We start from the raw sequence: 24,139 nt of genomic DNA, 5'->3' as shown, positions 1-24,139 counted from the left end.
TGTGTGGTATGATAATGGCAGTGGGAATGCTTTGGATACACTTCTTGATTTGATGATTGAAGGATGTGGCATTGAGGATTTTTGGATCAGGGCAAAATAGAATGAAGCTCTGACCAGCTTTGGAGTAAAAGTACGTGCAACTGAAATAAGTCTTACGGGCGAGCCAAGTGGGCTGCTATACACGTGTTATGCCATTGTCTGCTGGTGGTAGAATGGTCCCAACGGGCACATATATGGCAGTGAGCTAGTAGCCTGCAGAGGACACATCGTCAGAGTTGGCCTACATTTCACTGGTCAGGTCGCTTGATTATTGTGACCACACAGTGTTTACAGAGGAAGGGCGTGCTCTTCTCGACCGCAGGTAATGCTCTGTATGGATCTGTTTCGCATCCATCCACTAGGTGGCGTTGTGCTCTCTTACAGATGATGTCAAAGATTTTATCATATCGAAAAGCAGTATACAATACGGTTACTGACCAATAGTACCCTTTTCGTAATCTGTTTTGCAAAGCTCTCTGATGGTCATCATTCAACTTCTAAATAAGTGTAAACGTGTTTCTTTCTCAAATATCGTAGATGCATGTATTGTGTATGTAACTTCTAACATTTGTCACGGAACTAGAGTCTCGCTATTGACAAGAATTTTTTTTTTTTTTTTACATAGCTGTCATACCTCGCGCTTACGAAGTTTTCAGCGAAGAAATATAAAATATGTAGAAGTTGAATATTCTCTTTCCTGCGGCATTACTAGTTCAATCTGAGAATGACTGTGCAACCCTTCATATTTAAATATTCCTGTGGAAAGTATGTGCGTCTTATTCTACAACTTACGTCATTTTAACTCAAGATAGTTTTTAATTTCCTGCCATTTTTAATATAGTTTAAACTATATTCAGATTTAACCTCCATTTTAACTTAGGTCATGAGAGCGGTGATAATGGAAATCGGCACTACTGCCTCGGCGTTTTGACTTTCCACCAATTTTTAACTCAAGGCATGTGGGCTCTTTCGTTCTAAACTTGGGACTGGTGCCCATGAACTATGGCTACATAAGGGCGACTGAGGCGTTTTTGGAGATGAGGAGCTGTGGAAGTTGTCCCAGTGTGGCAGCTATGTAAGACGTAAATCCAAATTCGTTCTGTGACGCTTTCTGTCAGTGTGAAACTATACCTGTTTCGCCTTAAACTTGGTCCAAGTGATCTGGCAACAAAATGTTCTGCGCCACCTGCAGAACCAGGATGCTACGAATCCAATGCATCAGATAACGAACTATAGTCGCATGAACTTGCTATGGAAAATGCGCGCGTCATTGTACTCACTTACGAAGTTCTATTTTCAGCTAATAGATGGCCTTCAAGAGCATTCTAAAATGAAGCAGAGCCCATGTGTGTCATATGTTAGCTGAACATAATAAACAGCCAATGCGACGAAGAGAATAGTTCGTGGTAGTGGTGGTAGTGGTGGTAGTGGTGGTGGTGGTAGTGATGGTTTGTTGTTGGGGATGAGGAGGTGGCTTTACATAAGCTTGTTAATAGTGTTTTGAATAGTAATAATGAAGTGAGATGTTTGTCTTCCAGTGTTTCAGATTCTCAAACAGTACTTCACAATGCCCTTGAATATCAGAAGGGAATGGATAGGATAGACCTTAAGACAAGATCTCGTTCCTATCACATGCACTATGAAGGAATATAGAAGTTAGTGGTATATCTTATTGAAATGGGCGTTTTCAACTCCTTCGTTGTATGTAACTAGATCAATGGACGCCAGAAAGCTCGCTACACTGATTTCAGGACCAATGGTACACCATAACTACCAGGGAGTGTATGGCTACCTGAGTACTTAGTTTGCAGGCGACAATCAGTGAGTGCCACCATTATGAGACCTCAGGCGATGCTCATACCTCCAGCTGAGATAGAAACTAATGTCACAATAATTTTGTTATTTCCTTCTCAAGAGCAAAAACAGCTGCATGGTAGTGTTAGAAGTGTGGTTTTTCTGCATATGCAAGACTGTTTTAAGATCTGTCATACCCAACGATCGAACTAGCTGATACACATTAAATGTGATGTTATATCAGTTCAGATGATTCAAATGGCTCTGAGCACTATGAGACTTAATATCTGAGGTCACCAGTCCCCTAGAACTTAGAACTACTTAAAAATAACTAACCTAATGACGTCACACACATCCATGCCCGAGGCAGGATTCAAACCTGCGACCGCAGCGGTCGCGCGGTTCCAAACTGACGCTCCTAGAACCGCTCGGCCACACCGGCCGGCCTGTTATATCAGTCAGAAGGGTATTTGAATGTCATGGGCCGGCATTCGCACCTCCAGGTCCACCATCTTCGAATATATACTTAGGACAATTGGACTACGTCCACCATCTTGGAAATTTTGAAATTCCCTCCATTTCATACACAAAGCAGGTGGCTTGTGTCGTCACAAGTCAGTGAGAAACGCTGTAGAAGAACAGGAGTAATTGGAATTTCCCGCAAATTTCTGAATTTGCGGCCATCTTATATGAAGGGAAAAATGGCTCTGAGCACTATGGGACTGAACTTCTGAGGTCATCAGTCCCCTATAACTTAGAACTACTTAAAGCTAACTAACCTAACGACATCACACACATCCATGCCCAAGGAAGGATTCGAACCTACGACCGTAGCGGTCGCGCGGTTCCAGACTGTAGCGTCTAGAACCGCTCGGTCACTCCGGCCGGCTATATGAAGAGAAATTGGGATAGTTCCGCCATCTTGGACTGGCGGACCTTAAAGACAGTTTTGAACGGGCCTGTATCCACTCCACCATATTACTTCAGTGACCAATGAACCAGGCCTTTGAGACTGACTGGCAGGCCCGAATAGGAGGAAACTAAGCCATTGAACCGATAGAGGAGGAATCCTGTGCTGACTCGCATATGTAATCAACACAGAACAGCCTCTTGTACATATTGCCTTGATGTAAGGAAACAGATATGCGACCAGTTTGCCTCTGACCAGTTATAAGTGAACCAGGCCTTTAAGTCTCGAGTGAGGATAAACCAGTCAGATGTTGTGTATCTGAAGATACAAAACAGTGGGGTTTCTAGGGGATTCGAAAGGCATCATACAAACTGCGGCTTTCGCCACTAGTGCTTGGATGTTTTATCAAAATTGGGCAGCTCCTCATTCAGGACGAACTAAATGAAACTGGCATGTGAAGTATTTCATGCACCTCAAGATAGGCAAACCAACTTACGTCATCCAAACCCAGGGCAGATGATGAAAGCTGGGTTGCCTATCGTAAGGAGCATGAAATATTTTCTGAGCCACTTTTATTTTGCCCATCTAGTACATGTGATCTCGGCATAAGAGGGTAGCTATGCGGTGAGTTCCCCTCTAATAAGTGATAGGCAAACACAGCATTGCCCTTCCCTTTCAAGCGTGGAGAAACAGATTGGCAGATTGGATATTGAGTATCTGAAGACAGAGTGATCTTGGGTTTTCAAGAGGATTCAAATGTCACCAGACGTGTTACAAATTTCGCTACTGATGCCCCAACGCCACTACAGTCTAGAGCAGTGGCCTGAAGCCTGTCAGCTGAAGGCAAGGCATACTCCTGTTTCGGGAGAGCAGCCAGTTCACATTGTATCCGAAAACAGCAAGGACAGTCCCTAACCATTAGAAACAGCTAAACAAGAAAGATAAAAACTAGTTGCGGTGTATTTTGGAAGCTGCTGGTGGTGGAAGTACTAAGCATTTGCACAAAAATGAAATCCTCACTGTGCACGAATGCACAGCACACTTTTACAATATACACAAAATTTAAAAAAAGATAAATGCAACTGTTTTGTGTGTTAGATGGACTGAAGGCGATACTGCTAACTAATGTTTTAAAAGTTAGAATCTGAAGCACCTATACGACTAACAACTTACTAAACACAACTGTACAACTCCGCCGGCCGAAGTGGCCGTGCGGTTAAAGGCGCTGCAGTCTGGAACCGCAAGACCGCTACGGTCGCAGGTTCGAATCCTGCCTCGGGCATGGATGTTTGTGATGTCCTTAGGTTAGTTAGGTTTAACTAGTTCTAAGTTCTAGGGGACTAACGACCTCAGCGGTTGAGTCCCATAGTGCTCAGAGCCATTTGAACCATTTTTGTAAACTCCCAGGCAGTGAACAAAAGTTTGGGGCGTTATAATGTATGCTTATGGGCAACGTATTGACAGCATTAAATTAGGGACCTAATTTAGTTACTCTACAATGCTGTTACCACAGAAATGGCTCACCAAAAATGGACATACATAAGGCATAACCGATATATCGCTTAAATTACAAAAAATGTCGCTGTAAACCTGTTTCTGAGTGCCTTCTGGAACAGGTGAAACTCCACTTCGGATGGGAGAACATTAGATTAAATTAAGTGTAATGACACATTTAGTTTGCTTAAGCAATAAACATCCTTAAAACTGAGCCAATTTTTTTATAATCAATTTCTTAGCAACTACACCACTGAGCAGACAAGTACGCTGTTCTAGTATTGAATTAAACTGAACTTAATTAAATAGTTTAATTCACACATTTTCGTAGCAACCACTGTAATTGTACAGAACATTTTATATATTATTAGTGGTTGAGCAGAGAAGTTTTCTTTGAAATGAAAAGTCACCAATTAATGATGGACTGGAATAAACTGCCATTAAATTTAATGAACAAAGAAGAGCCACATAAAAATAGAATTTTCATTGACATTGCTGTGGTATTAGGGAACATAGGTCTCAGTTGTGGAGCTACTTGTGCAGGATGATTGCCTTTTATGGTCGGAAAGGTCTCATTGTCGCCTGTAAAGAAAATGCAGTGTCGAGCAGCTACCCGATAGGTCTGGTGTGTTGGTTGTTCCGAACTGAACTTCCGAAACGGACTCCCTTGGAAGACAAAGTGTAACGCTATGAATTTGGTAAGACCGTGGGTCAGTGGCAGTGGTAAGACTACTTCACTAGCATTGTAATTGAAGTGGTATCAGCACGGAAAACGTATCTGGATCGCCAGAACAAAACATTTGATTCTCGAAAATCTTGGTCTCTGCCTCCTGAAACAGATTCCTTAGTTATCCTGTGACAGTTTTTGACACAAACTCCATTCGTAAATACTACTACTACTATTACTACTAAGTTACAGAGTATTCCACATTCTCGTTTTGGCGATTGTACATCGACCTTCTATTTCTTTTGCTATCATCAAGTGTCTGCTAATAGCTATCATCTGCGGATGTAGCAATCATTCATCTACTGTTTCAGATGTGACATTGTTTAGGTGAGTTCCTATTGGGAGACCGACAATTCATTCCAAAAGCATTCAGTTCCATTCTCAGCAGAAACTCTCATTGTTTAACCAAGGCTCCGTCATAATAACGCCGCAGTGGCTAAGCGAATAAAGAGGTTGGCCGGCCGAGGTGGCCGAGCGGTTCTAGGCGCTACAATCTGGAAACGCGCGACCACTACGAGCGCAGGTCCGAATCCTGCCTCGGGCATGGATGTGTGCGATGTCCTTAGGTTAGTTACGTTTCAGTAGTTCTAAGTTCTAGGGGACTGATGACTTCAGAAGTTAAGTCCCGTAGTGCTCAGAGCCATTTGAGCCATTTGAACCACTAAAGAGTCCGCAAGCTCGGTTGAAAACAGTTTTCGTCAAGGACTTGCGCTGCGTTGCTATCTCGAATTTATATAGGCTTACTGGCGACAGAAGGCTGTTTTCAGTAGAGATTTCAGTGATGAAGATGTCTAATGGGTTCTTATGTATCTTATTTTCGTGCAAAGAGAATTTCTTCATCTCTATAGAACGCTTTGGGACTGGGGCAATATTGGAAGCGAAAGGAGTCATTCATTAGTTAATGTATCATGTTTTAGCACTACACACAAGAAATTCACGTAACCGTGTACGAAAGTGAACATCTAAAGAAAACTGCAGCGACCAGGACTATTGCATCATCACATGATACTTACTTCACAAAGTGGTGGTCAATAGAGTAGAACACAATATTCAGTTACTCGCATCATTGTCAATTTATACCTTTTGTTCTTCGGGTTGACGCTAAACGTTCGTTGGTCATTAATGCCTGACTGGGAGAAAACACATTATCAAGTCAGCGATACACCAATGATTTCTCACGTGATAAATTTCACAGTCACATGAACAATCAGAGCGAAACGTGAAATATTGCCAAAAGCTAGAAGAAAGTGAAGCAGACATACCAAATCCTTTGTGTCACAGCAACAAATATTGCGTCAAACTTACTTCATTTGTATTTTAAGTATTTTTATACTTGAATGGTAAATGGTGGGTACTAGTATGGTAGGAGTTACTTTTATATTTACTTTCAACCTAGAATTTTTATTTACATCTACCATAGTACTTATTTTAAGGTTGCAGTTACCAGATTTCTTCCCAATTATTTCTTCGTCAGTTACAAGTTACAGTGAAACTAATTACTAGTTAAAAATTAAAATTTTGTTATGATAGATTTTACAGTGTTATAAAAATTTCAAATAAAATTATAATAAACATGTATTGTGAAAACTTAGTGCATCTTTCGAATCAAATTATAAGAAACATGTATCTTCGAAGCTTAGTACATCCTTCGAAAAAAGATTATTAAAATATAATTACGACAAAATTGTTAATTAGGAACATATATGTATCAAATTCGTCACTGAGAATAATGTTTCATCTCCTTTTTGTATCATATTTTAAATTATATTTCTGAATGCTGTATTCCAGAGTCCTTAACTAAATCCTTCATCTCCAGGCAGGATACATTTGCATCTGAATTTGGCAGAATACACATTAATGTAACAAAGATATTACATGGCAAGTGTCACATTCGCTGTTGCTGTAGTGGTCTTCTTCTGTATTTGGCTAATTATTGTTGGAATTATTAATACTTCTTTTTTGTGACAATCTCTGAATGACAGTAAATTAATCCTAAATTTTCACTCCTCATTAAGAAAACACTTTGTTTTATAATCGTGGTCTTCCAAGAAATCGGGCATTGATGGTTTAGTTTTTGGCAAGTGCGAGAAGGGAGTTCAGAATCTTTTATGAAAAGACAATGTAAATAATAAATATAGAAGCAATTAAATACGTTTTAAAGTTACGAAGAAATGTGCAGTATTTATTTGACGTTGAAAAAATTGCACAGAAACATCGTAAAAGAGGCATTGATCCGTAAATACCATTTAACTGTCAAATCCGTGAATTTAGACACATAAGTGTTCAATCGACCTTCAAGTCCGATTAAACAATGCACTAACAGAGACGTGCGGAAACTCTAATCTAAACGGGCGGTCTCAGGTGAAAACGAAAAATTACTGAAAAAGAAAGAATTGCTGTGTACGTTTACAGGCATCGTTTTGCAAACGAGGAACGAAAATACATTTCTACTAATAGCGTGGAATACAAGGCAACGTATACTGCTGGTGAGTTCTTGGGACAGGTTCGACGGAAACACAGGAAACAGGAAGCTGTAGATGTGCAAATGAAAGCTGAAAGTTGAGGCATACGTGGGTGTCTCGCGTTGCAGTACAATCACGTTACAGGGGGAACCAATTTGCCGTAACTCGATACTTTCGTCGGGGCCAGTTTGAGGTCGTTTGCTCCCAATTAGAAAGTCATTAATGCACCAGGAGCGGACACGCTTCAATGCTCTTTACTGCTTCCTGCCACTGACGTCACACATGCTGCGGAGAGAAACTCATAATCAAGTTTCGTTTCTGCTGAAAATGTAATTTTGTCAGTAAATGTAATTTTTTTTGCTTCGTTGCAACCAATTTTGCCCCGAAGTACTGACTGAAGAATTTTTGATATCGTTAGTTAGTTAATTACGATATTTTGTTGAAACTCTCACATACAACTAACGTTGTAACTGATCCTCTACTGACTAGTTACAACTTCCTTTACGTGCTGTGGATAGTTACATCTTCAAGCGTCCAGAAATACTGTATGAGACTGATTGCTATACTATTTGAAAACCACAGCTTCAAATGTGATGAACGGTTACTTAAATCTTATAGTAAATATAGGCTGCTACAGCATTATGAACAGTTCGGCAAGTTTCTCCTTAGATATGAATGGCACATAACGTAAATGGTTGTTTACACATTTAAACTTCTTTTTTTGGTGCGATATAATTTTCATCAGTTAAATACAAAAACAATAACGACACGCAACAATTATATCTTTCATCTCATCGTACATGCATACACATACGGAATGAAAAATACAGAAGGTCAGTGAAATAAAAAAAGTGTTGCTTTGATTATGAAAGTTGCTGACCCCGACCACTACTCCGCCAGCCCGAAGTGACCTGAGTAAAATCACACACTTAAAAACGAGCCCACGAAGGAGTTATGCATATTGGTCAAAAACTGATATTCTTACAGGTATTGACGAAAAATTCAAAACTGTAAGTTTTGCACCCGATAGATGAATGTATGACGCTGCAGCGCAATTACACCGCGCCGTTTGCAAGAATTGTCGACAAGAGACATGTCAGTATCGGGGCAAGAACAATTCGCGAATTTCTTTCTGTGTACTCAGTTGGACAGCGGCTATGCCACGCAGACAGACAATAAATCGCTGTCAGCGTCCACATCTTCCACCTGGATATGTCTTACCATTTGAATCTCTGTCCTACCATTATATTATCAATCTGAAACCTTACGGTGTCTCCAAGTCCCTTGCCTTCTTTCATGATTCTTCAGCCAAGTGTTAGCTTTGATAAAGTTATGCTCTGTGCGAAAATTGTACCAGGCGGCTTCGTCTTTCATTCATTTCTTACCCCCCACCCCCCCGTCTAACTTCACGTACGACTTTTCCTTCCATTCCTTTTCATATTGTCGAATTCCAGACCCCCATGACTATTAAATTTTCGCCTGCTTCACTGTCTGAATAATTTCGTTTATCGCATCATACATTTCCTCAAACTCTTCCTCATCTACGGAGCTAGTTGGCACATAAACTTGTACTACTGTGCTAGGCGTGGGCTTAGTGTCTATCTTGGCTACAATAATGGGTTCACTATGCTGTTCATAGTAGCTTATACATGTTACTACTTTTTTTATTCATTTTTAAACCCACTCCTACATTACCCCTATTTGATTTTGTATTTATAACCCTGTATTCACGTGACCCGGAGTCTTGTTCCTGCTGCCACCGAACTTCACCAGTTCCCACTATATCAAGCTTTAATGTGTCCATTCCCTATTTAAATTTTCTAACCTCCCTGCCGATTCAGGGATCTGAAATTCCACGCTTCAATCCGTAGAGCGCCAGGTTTCTTCCTCCTGATAACGACGTCACTGTCCGGAGATTCGAATAGGGGACTATTTTATCTCCGGAATATTTTATCCAAGAAGATGTCATCATCATTTAGCCATACAGTATGCACGCACTCGGGAAGAAATAAAGCCGTAGTTTCCCCTTCCTTTCAGCCATTCCCAGTACTAGGACAGGCAAGGCCATTTCGATTGACGTTACAAGACCAGATCAGTCAATCATGAAAACTGTTACCCTTGCAACTACTGAAAAGGCTGCTGCCCTCTCCAAGAACCACACGTTTTTCTGGCCTCACAGCAGATACCCCTCCATTGTAGTTGCACCTATGGTGCCGCTATTTGTCTCGCTGAGGCACACAAGCTCCCCCACCAACTTCTAGGTCCATGGTTCATGAGGGGTTTATTATTTTATAATACCTAATTCTAAATTTAATTTTGTTGAAGCGTCATCCTATGTGAAAACTGCCAAGAACCAATATATTATAAGTTGATACTGTACCTTTGAAATAGTGTTTTCTTTATTTTAAGCCCTTTATTCGCCTGTCGCCTCTTTCAGTCTGCATTGGGAGTGAGAAAAGCTTTTCATGACGACGTGTATTAGAATTCCAACCAAAAATTCCGGCAGGAACAGAATAAAACAGCGGCTTCTCTAGAATACACAGCATATTCGTCGATCTTAATGTGTAGTATTTTGAACTCAAAGGAGCAGCTGATGGTTAATTTTTCTCGTGGTCATGTGACGTATTCAATCAAATTTCTGTTTCACTCCTCGTAGAATAGAGCAAATCACTCCTTTAATAGATTACAGAGAGTTTAAAATGTTTTATTTCAAATCTCTACACTACTTACGTCAATTATTAATTCTGAAAAATCACAATCTGGATTATGTGCCTGATTACATGTACCAAAACCAGACTACAAGTTCTGGGTATTTTCTGTTTTTGAATCCAGTATTAGTGTTCATTTCGCTCTGCATCTGAATTATTGCGCGAATTCTCCCAGTGTGTCATATTTAATGCTTTATACGTTAAATTGCTATATATGCATATCGGTGCTGAAACGCAATATATAGTTACATGTAGGCATAAATTTAAGCGAGAGGAAAGCTTGTATGAAATTAGTCTAACGTTCGGCCTTCTCTGGCCCTTATGGTAGAAGGATGGCAAACTGTGGACAGCTGTGGTGAGGGACTGTCAATTTCCCGGGACGCTAATGAGGCAGCAATAACGAATTATACATTTATTATAAAGAACAGTCAAAAAGTTTCAGTTTGGAGGCCATGCACTCTAGAATCGGTACGGCAATCAGGCAAAATGGTCATGATTATTAAGGCAATGATCTCAGCAGCGTACATGTAAATACTATGTCCACTGCGTGAAGAATTCCGTAACCGCCTGCTGCACATCGTCACCAGGCAGGAATCGTCACCGTTCCAGGCCGGACCGAGGGCTGATAATCGCATAGGGGGAGATCAGGAATCCAGTGTCTCCCACTTTAGTTGGTGCAACTTCTTCATTACGACTTCTGCGATTTGGGGACACACGTTTTCAGGAAATTGATAAACCAATCTACAACGGTGGTTCTAGACAGACACACCGCCCTATACAAATTTTTCATTCTGTGATACATGTTTACTGGTGTTTGCCCTCTGGCAGCCAAGGAAAGAGTAACAGCACGTTGGTTCCGTTCGGCAGCATTTGCTAATAATGTTGCCACTGTTCACGTATTCGCATTTACCACATGCTGACTGGAAAGACATAGATGCCACACCAATCCCTTGCCTACATGTCGGTGTTTATACAGGGTGAAAGGTATTTAAACCGGCAAACTCTGGGAGGTTGTAGGGCATATCAAAACAAATATTTTTCCCCAATGTCATTTTTTTCCTATGAGGAGTATTTAAACCGGTAGAGGAATATTTATCTGGTGGCAAATTAATTAAAAACTTTTCTACTTTTTTATGACCAAGAGACAACACATTAACACAACCCAATTTCAATTATAGTAGATTTTCAAAAATGCCTCCACTGACATGTAAACAACTGTTACACCGTCGGATCATGTTCTGTCTGAAACGGACAAAAACCCCAGGAGTATCCTGAATTGTTCCTGCAGCTGCTACTATCCGGGCAACCAGATCCTCTTCTGATGAAACAGGAGTTGCGTAAACAAGGTTGCGCATCTCTCCCCACACAAAAAAGTCCAGAGGGGACATATCTCGGGATCGAGCAGGACCACCTCTTCCAATCGACGTTTCTGGTAACCGTCGGTCCAGGAATCGACACACACGATGACTGAAAACTACCGGCGCCCCGTCACGTTGAAGCTACATGCGTTGTCTTGTAGGGAGCGGGACGTCTTCCAGCAATTCTAGCAATGTTCTGGCGAGAAAATTGTAGTAGTGCCTGACATTTAATGGCCTAGCTAGCAGATACGGCCCAATTAAACTGTACCCAACAACTCCGACCCACACATTAACGAAGAACCGCACTTGATGAGCGCTAGTAACTGTGGCATGTGGGTTATCCTCACTCCAGACATGCGAATTGTGCATGTTGAAGACTCCATCACGCCCGAAAGTTTCTTCATGAACACGGAGGATGGAAATGTAGGATGCATTTCACACTGTTACAGGTACCACTGCGAAAACTGTGCTCAGGTAGGATAATCAACCGGTTCCAGGTTGTGGACACGCTGTAAGTGAAATAGACGTAACAATTGCTCTCGAAGGACTGTTCTTACATTCGTCTGATTCGTCCTCATGTTACGTGCAATTGCACGAGTGCTGATTGAAGGATCCCGCTCCACATACTGCAAGACAGCTTCCTCGAATTGCAGCATTCTTACCGTGCGACGGCGTCCCTGTCTAGGTGATTTGCTAAATGGCCGGGTCTCATGCAGACGTTGATACACAACAGCAAAGGTCGTATGATGTGGGATACGGCGATTAGGATATTGTTGATGATAAACCCGCTGGGCAGCTCGTCCGTTGTGGTGCGCCATGTAGTCCGCACCAACCATATCAGTGTACTCACTCTAGGTGTATCGCTCAATTAGTAAATAGAGACAATGCACTACTACACTGGTGGACAGCAGTTTCCTACAACTGAAGAGCGTAATACATCCTCTAAAAACTGAGGATCGTAATACGGCTTCTAACAACTGAAGAGCTTAATACGGCCTCCACCGGTTTAAATAATCCTCACAGGAATAAATGACATTAGGGAAAAATATTTGTTTTGATGTCCCCTACAACCACCCAGAGTTTGTCGGTTTAAGTACTTTTCACCCTGTATATCCCGCTGGAGTTGCGCTACGATACAGATACGCTGCAGCCAGGCCCTTAAACGGAAACTTTCTATCGCCCACTATAGTTTTCGCCTTACAATTGTGTGTTCCCTAGAAACAGTGAGGAGGGTGATGGAGGCAGCACGCAGGAATGGGTGCGCTGACATGTCTGGCTTATCAGTCTCTTGAGGCCGTTGGTGAAGTCAGGGGTCAATCACAGCAACAGCTGCGCCATACAGTGTACCCAACCTAGCTGGTGGTAGGCATTGCTCATTGTGCAATGACGCACAACAGCTCGACCACACTTTTTACTAGGGCTTACCTGTGGGAAATGAAATCAGTATCTCAGTAAACTTCCAGCGGGTCTGTGCAGATGGCAATTGTGGTTCAGGGTTATATCTTGACTTCTCCATCAGAGGAAGGCAGTGGGCTCCAGTGTCCACTGACAGATGCAAACCACTGGGCTGTTGCAACTAGCTCATCTCCCTGGTAGAGTGACAGTGTGCTAGTGCGCCTAACACTGTAAGTTTGACACCCAGTAAACTTTTGGTAGAAGGTTCTACATCTTCACAAGAGGTGTTAGCAGTTCACACTGTCTAAGTGTAGCAGACTTGGCTCACTGCACTATTGAGAGTAGCAGTCATCTGATAAATGGTAGTCAGCACCTGCCTTGAACCTGGCTCAAAGCTACTGTGATACAGTAACGATCAGAAGGCTATTTATTGCACTCTGTTGGAGGCAATGGCATTATATCTTGGATAGGATGACCAAATGTGGTCTGGTTTTATGAGTCCATCTTCTCTGCACTTCAGCCTCTCAACTGCGATTTTCAGCTCTTCAGTTTGGCACTTTCTGCAATGTCAGTGGGCTGAAAAGCGTTCTTGTGTAAGATTTACGTGTTGTTCAGGCACTTTGCAGTGTTGTCAGGATGGCGTTACGTTCCTTTCACCGTGGGGTCATAATACTGAACTGGCAATGCAAATATCTCACTCGAGCTGTGTCTGCCAATGGCCTTGGTTGTCTGCCATGATTTTTGCAGTCTTGGCTCTCCTGTCTGTTTGTTGCCTGTACGTTGCTTGGAGCTGGCTGGGGCGAATTTTAATTTTCTTTTTTACTTTCATTCAGTATGTCTTTCTTCGGTGTAACGCAAATAAATGAATATACTGCGTCCAGAAATCGTAAGAAAAGCTTTTTCCTGTCGATTTATTTAAGTAAAGACTGTAAAAAATCTTTAAACATGCAAGTCACTAGGGAAGATAAATGTGTTAATTTTTTTCGAATGTCTTAAAAAGGATTTTGTGTTCCTTAACTTTCTGTTGTTCTGTGTACAAAGATCTCATCAAATATAGATCAACATTTAGTTAATGGTATCACCATGGTGTTCAGATGCTAGAATGCAAATGTGTTTTGTGTTCCTTTCAACATGTAGACTGTCATGGATCAACTTATCTTCAAACAAATACCCAGACACTCAATGATATTCTCAACTGTGTTATGCTCAAGGAAAGATGATAGCCTCTGCATCTCAGTTTTTCAATTAAAAGAGCTTATAGAGACGAATCACGTATGATTTATAGAGTTGTAAAACTTACAGAAACGATAAACTAGGGTGTGGGAGAAGGATGGATTATACTCTGACATTGTATCATGGTATTGTATAGTTACGGTATGAGTAAGTACTCATTGCTGAATTTTACACCAGCTATTTTGCTATCTAATGTTGTATTTACTAAAGAAGACGATCTACAAATTTGATAGCGTAATTTCAAATTACAAGTACTAATTCCTGAATTTTATACCACCTCTTTTGCTGTCTAATGTTGTATTTAGTAAAGAAGACGATCTACAATTAGGATAGTGTAATTTCAAATTACATGTTCAGAAACTGAAGTGGAATCGTTGGTCATAAGAGGTGAAACTTATTCAGACGCAAAAGTCATGTACACACTAAAATTTGCTACTAGAATAACTTTCTATGTTGTTAGAACTCTTACGGTTGCGATAAGAATGTTCGGAATACTACATTTTAATTCTGTGGATAATGACGATAATTTAATAACTGAGGAGGAAAAGTGGCATGCTGAAAATTCCCTTGTACATTCAAAGTCACAACGTTTTAGTACGGAAATATGTCAAGGAATTGAAGTAGGAAATAAGATGATGAAGCGCGGTGACAGAATATTTGTTAAGTAAAAATCTTAAAAGACTGTAGATACGAGCTCAAATATTAGCATAAGAAAACGTCATTGTAACCTCTATGAAAAAAGTTCTGGACATGAACAGAATATCGAATGATCATTTATGGAGAATGGTTCAAAAAGCTCTGCTTATAAAATCTCAAGCGGAATGTACCAGCTTGAAGACGAAGAGAACAGAGCGAATCATAGCAATAAATAATGTAACACGGAAATTATCTGAAAATCGGCAATCATTTACCCTTCACATTGCCTCGAACGCACACTGCTCATATTTACTCATCAGTATAGTGCCCACGACAAAAAAATGGCCGGCCGCCGTGGCCGAACTGTTCTAGGCGCTTTAGTCCGGAACCGCGCTGCTGCTGAGGTCGCAGGTTCGAATCCTGCCTCGGGCATGGATGTGTGTGATGTCCTTAGGTTAGTTAGGTTTAAGTAGTTCTATGTCTATGGAACTGATGACCTCAGATGTTAAGTCCCATAGTGCTTAGAGCCATTTGAACCATTTTTTAACAAAAAATGTGGCCATACGAATGATGTCACCAAAGACGATGTTGGACATACTTCGACTGGTTCAGATGGTGGGATGGTTCAGGTGTGACAGATCCTAAATACGTTACAAAATCACCGGCACAGCAATCAGCTTCATGTGGCGAGGCTCTTCAGTCACGTTTTGGTTGCATGAAGACGGAGCCGTTGTAAGAGTCAGAGAGTTAGCACTCACTAAACGTTTCAGATTTCCTCATACGATTTACATGTGCATGAATTTCTCACGATATACGTCGGACACATTTTAGAATGACAAAAAAATGCATGCTATCTAACACTGTATGATTACATTTCGTTGGGGGAATTCGAGTAGAATGTTGCGGTGTGTTAAAATGGAGAACCTTTTTTCTGATTTCTCCTCACTGACTCTGTCAGATGAGAATATCATACACTAACGAGGTATTTCCGCCTGCATCACAATTTCAGCTATGTTTCCCCAACACGACTTTAATATTCCATACATACATAAATATCTTGTTTGCATGCATTCGCAAAACTTCGTTTCACACCAGTTTAATTAAATGAACGTGACTGCGAGGAGTGATGAATATTAGACAGAAGGTCAAGGAAGAAATAAGTCTATTAACGATTTTACTTCTAACGAAAGATTTGCATTATTGGAAGGAGATAGAGTAAAAGATACAGATAGATAGATAGATAGATAGAGAGAGAGAGAGAGAGAGAGAGAGAGACAAGGAATTTTGTACATTGTAGCATTCATCACAATTGCCTAAATCTCATAGCCTTTGCAGGTTCACTTACATACGGAGGCCATTACGGTGTCGACTGCCCACATTTATTTATTGCTGATAACTATGGACTCACTTAAAAAATGTGAACTATAACAAGTAGAGATGAAATCACTGAGAAGTTAGATTATCTCGAGAGGTAAGCCATGGGATATTCCTATTCTTCTTGCTGGTGATCAACGTCTTCCACACAAAACATTTGTCGAGAATTTGTAAAAGTAAAGAAAAAGGAGTTTTCCTTACAGACAGCATTAGAGACAAGGCTAAAGTTAAGATGGAATGTCTTAGGGATGGTTACCATCCCGATGTCCAACTCAGATGATTTGGTGTAAACTCCGAATATTTAAACCAAGATGTGCTATCGGAAGTTAACCTTAAGATCCCCAGAGTGGAGTCTTAATCATATTATCGTCTGTCCTGGCACCCCAAGCTAGGTTTCCCAGTTTGTACATGCGGAACTGAACAGTAAATCTAGCTTGATATCACATCTCTTGACAGAAAACGAACCGGAAACTCACGTAATGGAATGAGAGTGCTAACTGAATGCCTAAAGGCACTTAAAAGATATGACGGATTTAGAGAAACACATTTTATACTACTCCATCCAAACATTAACGTATTAGTACTTCCAGTATATCGAAAATTCTTTGTTTGATATTTCACAGGACTAAAAATATTTTGGAGAGAAAGAGGTGGCCGACAACTGTACGTGTTGACGACCCACTTCCGAGAAAATCTCGTGGGACTGTATGCACTGCCAGCCTCCATTCTTGCACGATAGTCAACGGCTCTTAGACAAATCATACTGGTGAACAGGAACGCTCCGTTCCTGAAGTTCTCTTGCACACTCTTAATGGACGCCTCATAGGCCCATTTCATCGCTCTAGGAGTAGTTGGGTCTACTGTTTACATCGACACAGCACTCGAAAAACGACACTCATTTCTGTTGTGTTCTCCTCGGAACACATTTATTTTTCTCAGATGCCATGAACCCTGTGATCGGTGTGATGTGGCGTGCCATGAATTCCTGTCCTGCGTCAACCTCTTCGTCTCAGAACAGCACTTACACGCAATACACTAATTCGTCTTACCCTACATTATTGCCTTCCGTAGCTGCTTCTAATAGGATTCTATAATATTGTAACACATGAACTATTATTATCTCCTTTCTTCTTTTTAATGTACATTCTTCATAAAATCTTTTTCTCGCCGTGTCTGGAAAATCTTCTCACATCTTATCAGTCCGCATAATTTTCCCCATCGTATCCCAAACGATTGAACTTTCCTCTTCTCCCCTGTTTTCCGCAGGCCACACTTCACATCCAATACGATTCAGTGCTCCAGACATTCAGAGAAATTTCATCCTATAGCTATGGCTTATTTTTGATAGCAATACACTTAGCGAGGAATGTCCCCTTCTCCTGTATTAGTCGGCTTCTCGTATTCCTTCTTGCTTCGTCTGCAGTGCGTATCTTCGCCTCCAATGAAGCAGAATTCCGTCGTTTCGTCTACTATGTGGTCCCAAGTAAACAAAGTTAATATTTTGAGCCAGACCATTGAAAACAGCTGAACGTAAAAAAGGAGATAAACAGCAAGAACGTAAAAATTAAAAAAAAGTGCCGAAATTCAGTCTCCAGATCGCTTTGTTTTAACGTGATCGGTTTCGGGACAGCTGCCCATCTTAAGACCAGTTACAAAAAAAATTATTTTATAATTACAATTGCTTCAGATTACAAATGGTTTACAATTGAAGTTCACTAATCTCCAAGATTCCTATGAAATTAGTTGTAACATAAATTTGTGCAACATATAATTTCTTATAGTTACAGTGTAACCTGTCGAATATGGTGCTAAAAATTCGCTGTCCTAACTACCCATACACCATTCATTTGGCAATCGTAGGGACTGTGGTGCTCAAAAGTCCCCTCTATGGACTGAATTAATTCATAGAAAAAATTTTCCTAAGCGTAACACATAAGGGATCAAGTCTGTAATATCATTGAAAGCTTTAAAAAAACGTAGATTACCCCCAAATTCTTCTTCTCCTCCTGTTTAAGAAAAAAAATGTTCAAATGTGTGTGAAATCTTATGGGACTTAACTACTAAGGTCATCAGTCCCTAAGCTTAAACACTATTTAACTTAAATCATCCCAAGGACAAACATACACACCCATGTCCGAGGGAGGACTCGAACCTCCTCCGGGGCCAGCCGCACAGTCCATGATTGAAGCGCCTTAGACCGCTCGTCTAATCCCACGCGGCGTCCTCCTGTTTCATTTGTTACATTTAAGAACATATTTTATGTATTACATCAGTCTTCAGAAGGCACTACTGAGCGCTACAAACTTCACTCCACTTAGTATCCTTGTTGTTGTTGTGGTCTTCAGTCCTGAGACTGGTTTGATGCAGCTCTCCATGCTACTCTATCCTGTGCAAGCTTCTTCATCTCCCAGTACCTACTGCAATCTACATCCTTCTGAATCTGCTTGTAGTATTCATCTCTTGGTCTCCCTCTACGATTTCTACCCTCCACGCTGCCCTCCAATAGTATCCTCATACAAATTATTTTAAAAATTTTCGAATAACTGTTTTATTAAGTCATTTTAAAAAACTTTAATGCTATTAAATTTCATGTCAGTGCTATACCCAGGGGCACTACCTATGAACTACATGAACCTACTCTCTACAAATAGAGGGCGCTTTCCAGCGCTGTAGGTGCTGCACGGATCAGCTTGCTTAAATATTTAGTTATAAAGCTGCAGCAATCTGGTGTTTAGTTAGTTACAACAGTGAACTTTCCATTCGATATTCGACATGTTACGCAGTAACTATAACAAATGGTATGTCGCACGAGTTTGTATTATGACGAATTTCTGAAGAATCTTGAAGCTTCTTGAACTTAAATTATAAAACGTTTGTAATTTGAACTAATTGTATTTCTAAAATAGTTTTTTGCAATAGATCTAAAGATGGGCTTCTGGCCCAAAATCGGTGATAGTTAAATAAAGGAAAGCAACGTGGAGATTGAATTTGGACATCTTTTTTGTAAGTAACGATCGTGGTAACTCCATGAAGACGGCCGGCCCGGTTGGCCCAGCGGTTATAGGCGCTACTGTCTGGAAGCGAGCGACCGCTACGGTCACAGGTTCGAATCGTGCCTCGGGCATGGATGTGTGTGATGTCCTTAGGTTAGTTAGGTTTAAGTAGTTCTAAGTTCTTGGGGACTGATGACCTCAGAAGTTAAGTCCTATAGTGCTCAGAGCCATTTGAACCATTTTGTCCATGAAGACGAATACATCTTGTTTTGACAATTATAAAAGTTCAAAAGAGTAATTTGCGAATGTATTCCTTCAAAAATATATATCGTACCTCCGTGCATATTTCCTAAACAGATAAGCAAGGACATGAAGACAGGTATTATGAAAAATTACTGTAAATAATCGTAAAATATAGTCGCAAATAATTTCGAGGGAGAAAATTACCTTTAGGCATAAAGCGATTTGCTGATTCCCACACCTAACTGACAATAATATCACTCAGTTGCATACGATCTGCGGAACCTAGCTTTGCAGAAAGGTAATAATCGCAACAGACATAAGCCACTCTTAAACCTTATTTTGTTAGTATAATTATTAGACTTCTTTGCGCAAAAAGTGCTGTAAGAGAAACACGTGGTGCACACCCATGACATCTTATAGACGTTAGTTGAAGAAGTTGGGTATTCTGACTACTGCTTCACAGTCTATTTATTCCCTCATGATATTTGTTGTAAACACTGCACTGGAGCCAAAAGAACAATGATGTACACTATTACAATACCAGAAGGAAAAATGGCATCCATTACTCCACATTAAGGTTATCTTTAGCATAAAAAAGGGTTATACGATGTTGTAACTAACATTTTTGATAGCTTACCCAGTGCTATAAAATGTCAGAAAATAGCAAAGTAAAAAGTGAATACAAACTGAAAATGTTTCTCCTTCACAGTTCCTTCTATTCTGTAGAATAATTTCTATTACTGTAAAGTTTAGAAAGCGATGGGTTGGAATTACTAATTCTCCTCTGTATATTTAAAATAATACCTTTACAAATGATCAGAATATAGCCAAATTTAAAAATTAATTTGCAGTGTGAAATAACTCATTTCAGATCATTATGATTTGTCGTGAAAACGATCAGTGTAACGTGAAACTAACTATCTAATTAACCGACTAACTTACTTACGTTAAAGTTCTTTGCATTTTACAGAACAGGTTAAAAGTGTCCAATGATGTTGGCACAAATGGGCTGATAGATGTTTGGACAATTAAATAGTACAATTGCTTGCGTAATAACCAGACCTGCATTCCCGTATATCCAAAACCGTTTGTATACACCGAGTGACTCAAGAGGAGTGATGGAGTGTGCAATGATTCGTATGAAATGTGTAACAGCGAAGCCACCTCCATCCCTGTACGTGTATATGTAGTTCCTCTGATCATGGGCTGTGTGTTCCATGATCATGGGCTGTGTTGCAGGTGGTAGGGGTAGTAGAGTTTGTCATGCAGGATACACATAATCGTGCTTTGCCTTACACCACGTTGACGACCCACTCGCCCAGAGCTTGTATTAGTTTTCGTTTCAGTATACTGTAGAACCCGGTCCTCCAAATCTGGTGTAGGCACAGTTCACTGCCTCACCGCACGTTCGTCTGCCGGAAAGGAAACGTGATCATAGAAATTCGTCTGCCTGAAAGTGTCCATGATCACAGAAACGCCCGAAAATGACTTGAAATGTTGTGTAATGTGGTTGGTGTCTGTGAGGTTATTTGTTTTGGTATAGCCATGCTACCTCTCGGCTGCTTGGCTGTACACAAACACCATCTCGGCTTGTTCTTGTCATGAATACCGGACTACTCTGCTGCTTACAGTACACTGCGTCAACCACACAGTCTGCAACGAACACACGGAACGTAGTCAGAGGAACCCTCATTCGTCAGCCCCATCAAAAATCGAGACAACGTTGCATTTCCGGACACAGAATCATAGGGCTTTTTTTCCTTCATTTCCAGTCACGAATCCGTCCCCGCAAATTATCTGTTTTATTAACGCTCACCCTATATGTAGAAGCGTTGTATAAGGCCTGGCGGGCTGAATTTTCCAGCAACATTATCGATTTTCCCTGCTTTCTCACTTGCATATTGAGCGGGCGAATGGTGACTATTCGTGTCTGTACGCGGCTTCATCTGTCTTATTCTCTTTGTCTCTACGCGAGATATACGGCAGTGGTTACGTCGTGGTAACACTGTTTTCTTGGAAGATAGGTTCTCTAAATTTACCCAATAGCAGTTCGGGATAATTACGTCGTCTTCGTCCCAGGGGTGCTGCAGCAGAGGCCGTGCGCCTGTCCAATGACATTCCCTTAACAGGCGTGACACTTGACAGGCGCACGGATGTGCCGCCGCAGCCGCCGCACTGGAATCGCACCTCTAGAGGACGTCGAGGCTTTCTAACAGATGTGTGTTTGGATTCGTCACGAATAGCACTGTAAGTCGAAGTGGGAGCTACTATCAACATATCGGCATGTTTATTCTCATCAGAAAACAAAACAAATGGAACAAATATCGTAATGACAGGAGTTGGAAGTAATAATATAAACTACTAACTAATGAAATAAATAGGATTCTAAAGTGATATAGGTGCAGGAAGAACATGAAGAAACAGAAAAAAATAATTGTCATAGGATAATCAGAAGCAGCTAATAGTACCATCAAAATAACGTTAGGAAAAACTAATAGAAAAGCCATGATCATTAAAATTGCAGAAGGAAACCCACTGTTAAAGGCAGATGGGAGAGGAAATAAGTGGAAACAGTATAGTGAGTTGTCTGCTGAAGTGAGAGATGAAGAAATAATTTCTGCACAGGTGTATTGTCGCTCTACTAAAAATTCGTTTGTCACAAACAGGCCATCTTAAAGTGTGTGTATACAAGGAAAAGATCAAAACAATGGAATTTATGTTGTGTGGTTATCAGGAGGACTTAAATATGTATGTGATAAATACATACATATGAATTCCCGCTGACAATCAAATACATAATTTTTTTGTTTTATAAAATTTGGTGTAGATGTGTCGATAAATATTGGCGTAACATAAGAAAGGATAGTTATTATGGAGACACCTAAAGCAGAATTAGTGTATTTACACTCCTCAACATTTTATAAGATTCATTTTGGATTTTTGACTTTCTAGTAGTGAGATACATTTATGTGTTTTAGAAGCGTTATTACGCTATTATGTTTTCCACGAATAAATACTGTCTTCGCTTCCAGCAGCATTAAGATTCTCCCCTGTTATGTAGTAAAAGAAAGTAATATATATTTTAACTGGTTCACAAAAGCTTCTTAATGACTTGAATAGATGGTATGTTCTTTCTTCCTTAATAATTGGTTTTACACAGTGATGTAATTGACTATGACCACAGATCGTATGCAAATGTTTGTATGATTTCACAAAATGTGTAATGTTCAGTAAGTATGTTCACATAATGATGTCTTCATGCTTTCACTTACTCCTCTTCCTTTTGTGATGGAGTCAACAATAGGAAGGTAGCACATACCGAGTAGGTACATTCCCTTTGTAATGTGCAGTATCTTGCAATGTAAGAAGTTATCATCGATTTGTCAACGGCCTTGTCGAAGAGGGCGGATTGGGAAACTGTCTCTAAAAGGCGGAAGAATTAGCAGTAATCAACGGAATGTGGCTACAGAAGGCAATGAAAACCATTTCATTAAGGATACAGAATGTGTATCCGCACGACCAGTATCTGTAACCGAAAAAGTGTTAGGATTTATCCAATGGCAAAAGACTCTAGGTTAGTCTGCCATTCGGATCTCTGGGAAGGGACTGCAAAGGGTGACGTGACCATGCGAAAAAGATTGAATAAACAACGAAGGGATGACATTTCACGAGTCGGAGTAAGGAATGTTAGAATTTTTTACGTGGTAGGAAAGCTAGAAAAGTTGAAAAGGGAAATCGAAAGTCTCAATCTACATTTAGTCGAGACAAGTGAACAGAAAAAGAGAGAAGATACGGATTTAGGTACAGGCAAATATAGGGTAATAGCAAAAGCACCACAATATAGTATAACGGGAGTAGGATTTGTTTTGAATAGGACTGAAAGGAGAGTGAGTTAAAGTGAACAGTCCAGTGATAGGGTTGTTCTTATGACATTCGACAGCAAACCAACGCCGTCAGCTGTAGTTCAGATATACCACATCCGCAAGCAGCAGATGAAGAGATAAAGGAAATATATGAGGGTATTGAACAGGTAATTCAGTATTTAAAGAGAGATGAAACTCTAATATTCTTGGAGGATTGGAGCTCGTTTGTAGAGGAAGGAATTGGAGAAAGCGTTACGGGAGAATGTGGGCTTGTTAATAGGAATCAAAGAAGAAAAAGACTAATTGAGTTCTGCGATAAATTTCAGACGGTAATAGCAAATACTCTTTCGAAGAATTATAAGAGAAGGAAGTATATTTGGAAATGACTTGGAGACACGGGATGATTCCAGTTGAATTCCATGGTCAGATAGAGATTTCAATATCATATATCGAATCGTAAAGCGTACCAAGGACAAGATACAGTCTCTTCTGGAGTACTACTGCGCGCTGTGGGATCCATGCAAGATAGAACTGACGGAAGCCATAGAAAAGGTTCGGAGCAGAGCAGCTCGTTTTCTATCATCGACAAATGGGGAAGAGAATGCCACGGATATGAAAGCAAAGAAGTTAGTCGTTGCTTCATCATCTACTTATGAATTTTCAGTCACCACCTTTCTACTCCGAATGCGAAAATATATTATTGGCACCCACCTTCGTAGTACGTAATGATCATCACCATCATACAATAAGAGAAATCAGAGCTCGCAATGAATGATTAAATTGATGGTTTTATACATCGTCATATTCTTAGAGCTAAGTCACCATAAAACGAAAAATCTTAGTCGGTTGTGTAAATTGACAACGTTAATCACTATGTAAATATTGCCAATACACGTGTACAGACGATCGA

Source organism: Schistocerca serialis, chromosome 4 (assembly GCF_023864345.2).
Source record: "Schistocerca serialis cubense isolate TAMUIC-IGC-003099 chromosome 4, iqSchSeri2.2, whole genome shotgun sequence".
Lineage (NCBI taxonomy): Eukaryota > Metazoa > Arthropoda > Insecta > Orthoptera > Acrididae > Schistocerca > Schistocerca serialis.
This window is presented reverse-complemented; position numbering follows the sequence as displayed.